The sequence below is a fragment of the Hippopotamus amphibius genome, chromosome 3 (assembly GCF_030028045.1).
Source record: "Hippopotamus amphibius kiboko isolate mHipAmp2 chromosome 3, mHipAmp2.hap2, whole genome shotgun sequence".
In the NCBI taxonomy this organism is placed as follows: Eukaryota; Metazoa; Chordata; class Mammalia; order Artiodactyla; family Hippopotamidae; genus Hippopotamus; species Hippopotamus amphibius.
This window is the reverse complement of record NC_080188.1, coordinates 75,374,392-75,378,593: the sequence shown is the minus strand read 5'-3', so window position 1 is coordinate 75,378,593 and position 4,202 is coordinate 75,374,392.

Genomic DNA, 4,202 nt, shown 5'->3' with positions numbered 1-4,202 from the left:
AGGGAACTCCCATAAGGTTAACAGCTGATTTCTCAGCAGAAACTCTTCAAGCCAGAAGGGAGTGGCATGATATATTTCAAGTGATGAAAGGGAAGAACCTACAACCAAGAATACTCTACCCAGCAAGGATCTCATTCAGATTCGAGGGAGGAATCAAAAGCTTTCCAGACAAGCACCAGCTAAGAGAATTCAGCACCACCAAACCAGCCTTACAACAAATGCTAAAGGTACTTCTCTAGGTGGGAAACATAAGAGAAGAAGAGGACCTATAAAAACAAAAACAAAACAATTAAGAAAATGGTAATAGGAACATACATATCAATAATTACCTTGAATGTAAATGGACTAAATGCTCCAACCAAAAGACACAGACTGGCTGAATGGATACAAAAACAAGACCCATATATATGCTGTCTACAAGAGACCCACTTCAGACCTAGGGACACATACAGATGGAAAGTGAGGGGATGGAAAAAGATATTCCATGTAAATGAAAATCAGAAAGCTGGAGTAGCAATAGTCACATCAGATAAAATAGACTTTAAAATAAAAAATGTTAAAGGACATTATATAAAGATCCAGGGATCCATCCAAGAAGAGGAGATAACAATTGTAAATATATACGCACCTAATATAGGAGCACCTCAATACATAAGGCAAATGCTAACAACTGTGAAAGAGGAAATGCAAGGCAGAAATAGAGACACAGGTGTAGAGAACAAACGCATGGACACCAAGTGGGGAAAGCAGGGAGGGTTGGGGGAGATGAACTGGGAGATTGGGATACCAAATTGTACACTCTAAATATATCTGTTTATTGTCTGTTAACTGTATCTCAATAAAAAAAGTCCTTAAAAAAAAAACTCCCAAAGAATTTGTATTTAAGCTAAAATCTGAAGGTTGAGTAAGAATCTACTAGGAAAGAAGAGGAGGTGTATGGAAAGGCCTGAAGCCAAAAAAAGCAAGATCTCATTAAACAGTTGAAAAAGTTCAACATGGCTGATGGCCAAGGGTGACTGGAAGGATGGGCAGATAAGTCTGGAATTACGCACTGGATCCAAGTCGGGGAAGGCTCTGAATGACGTTTTAATGAATGTTCACTCTATTCTGAAGACGATGGAAAATCATTGAAAATATTTGAGTAGAGAAGCAGTATCCTTAGGAATCATATTTGATTTAATAAAACACTCCAGCTACAGCATGAAGAATGGACTCGATGGGAGCAAGACTGCAAGAGAAGAGGCCAGTTTGACAGCTACTGCAGTAGTTTATGTGAGATGGTGGTGGCCCTAGCTAGGGTAGTAGCTATAGGATGGAAATAAATGGACAAGTTAAAAGAATTAAGAAGTGTTCAGAGAACTGAATCAATAGGAGTTGATGACTGACTGGATATGGAAATGAAGAAAAGGGAAGAGGACTTATTGATGAGTCCAAACTTTCTCTTGGTTAAGACAGTGGATGGTGGTGCCACTTACTGAGAAAGAACACCAAAGGGGGGGCGTGATGTCCTTCTTGACTTTGATGTATCCCTAATGGCAGTTAGATGAATTGGGCTCAGGAAAGAGGGTTAGGATGGAAATACAGGTTTGGGACTCATTCTTATATAGCTGAGAACTGAAGCCATGGAATAGGGTAAGGTAGACAGGAAAGAAGATATAAAATGAGAAGAAAAGACAACCAAGAGTAGACAAGAAGACACCAACTTTTAATGGCATGCAAATAAAGATGAAACTATGAAAAAGAACTAATTATGGATCGTCACAGGGTAAGGGGAGAAGAGGTTAGAAAGCAATGTCCTAGAGGACAAAAGAGCGTTTCCAGAATGATTCACATTGTCAAAGAAGTAAGATCAAGATTGTCAAAGTCACAAAAATTGTCAATATGGAGCTAGAGAGAGGCAGAGTGGAGGCTAAGATTTCAGTGGATTAAGGAGAGAATCAGGGAAGAGAAGTGAAATGTACTAATTCTTTTTAAAAATCTGGGAGGGAAAAGAAAGCTACAGATGGAGCTTAGCTCAAGAGGGATGCAGGATTGATATACATTTTTAATATAAAAGAGACTGTAGAATCTTTGCTGGTAGGAAGGAGAGAACAGCACTGAGGGAGCATCAGTGATGCAGGAGATAGAAGAGAGAGGTGATGGTTTTGGGGAGGAAAGCTTCAGAGAAGAGAGAGTTTGGATTTTAGATCTTATACAGGAGAATTATCTCATCCTACGAGATGAGAGGAAAGGAGATGAGGGAGGTCAGGAAGTTTTAAGTGAAGGTTTCTGATTTATAATAGGGAGAAATGTTGATTGGGAGAGTTCCAGCTTGGTGGCCTTAGTTTTCTCTGTTGAGAGTAGAAGGAACGAGGATTGCAAAACTGAAAAGAGTGGTTGAAGTTGGAAATGCCAGCTCTGTAGAATCAGAAGATATCATCGAAGCTACATAAAAAACATGAGAGACTTTGAGAGCAAGCAGTTTTAAAAGTTACCTCAACACCACCAACAATAAAATATCTACCCTACTTGGAGGAAAAAACAAATTAATGTCTATCATGTACCTACTACAAACTTAGGGATTTTTAGATATTAGCTCATTTAATCTTCACAACACTAATAGTTAAGTACTAAGTTATTCCCACTTTACAAAAGAGGAAACAGAATTGCAGAGCCGTTAATATCAGACCACAGGTGATCAGGTAAAAAAACATTGCAGGCTAGAAAGTTAGTGACATTTGTTAATCTGTGCAAGCAATTGGTGAAACTGTCACCTACAGGATTTTAGATGGCATGCCAACCATACCCATGGAAACTGTGTGCTCTATGAAAGGAAGTTAGGAAACGCCAACAGGTCAGTGTGTGGGTTTTGTTGCTTTTAGAAAGACCCTGTGAAAGGGAGGAGAGCTATGGCAAGAACTAACCAGTTTACAGGCAGACATGGAAGGGAATGTCACTATCCTAGGGAATGGTCTTTCCAGGTGGCCAGATAGTATAGTCAGTTTAGTGTCTTGCAGAGTTGGAAAATCCATTTGCATCTGGTCCCCAAATAACAGGAGGTAATATCACCACACGGTCAAGGAGAGCCCACCCTGCTGCAAAGATCACATCCTTGCCTTTACACCCAAGCTTATTGATTCAGATGCCCTCAATGTGGTCACCTTTAATTTGAAGGAAAGGGACGTGGTCAGAACATCAGCCAGTTCTTTACAGAAGTAAATACATAAAGGTGAGATTTGGAATATATAAAAACTGTGAACAAAAGGGAATTTTACATGCTGTTACTTTGACATGGAAATGACTGGAAGCAAATAGCCCAGAAGTTGTTAAGTCTCTGCTGTAATTGTATTGTCAAGAAAACAATAAGCTTGGCTAAAGAAAAACCTGGAATTATTTGGCCATCGAATATGAAAGCTACACACACCCCTAAGTCTGCACAAGGCAAAAAAACAGGCTGCAAAAGCTATGTAGCCCTTTTATAGGGCATATTCTCCAGCACCTTCATCAAATATATGCAGAGAGGACAATAGGAAAGGAAGATACACACAGAGAGGAAAGCTGGGGTATGGAGGCAATAGATATTGGTGTCCATCCAGAGGAAAGAACCAGTCCCTCTAACCAGAGAATTTGCCCCACAACTAGGTCAAGCACTCTTCATAATGATTTCATCTTACTGTGGATCATTAACTACTGTGTGTTTTCTCTTCTTGCTTTTCTAAATGGTTGTTTTTACCATGGTTTTTCTCTTAATGGGAAAAGAGGGATGTTGGAGGAGATAACCCCAAACATCCCTGCCTGTCCTGCAAGCTGTACCAGGAAAGCAAAGTCCTTGGTTGGTCCTTCCAGGCCATTTCTTGTATTTTCAGGAAGCAGCCTGAAGGGATGAAGTAATCTCTCCCTCCAGATAAGGAGCAGCTTGCTGTAAACAATGTGGATTCCCCAAGCTCGGGATTCCTCAACTGTGACAGAAATCCACTGCATTTGCCTTCTGGCACTCTGGGGGCCCACCTGGACCCCTCTGTGTCACTCTTTGGGACTTAGAGAGCCAGGGAACCGAGGCACACATGATGTTCCTGCTCTTGCTGTTCTGTGAGTTCTAAAATTCCTGATTTCACATCCAGCATCCATGAAGCAGCAATAGGCTAACTTATAGTCTTTTCAGGAGGGTAGAATCAAATTCCAGAGCTGGCAGCTATGTAGTGAGATCATAGGGGGATGTGGGA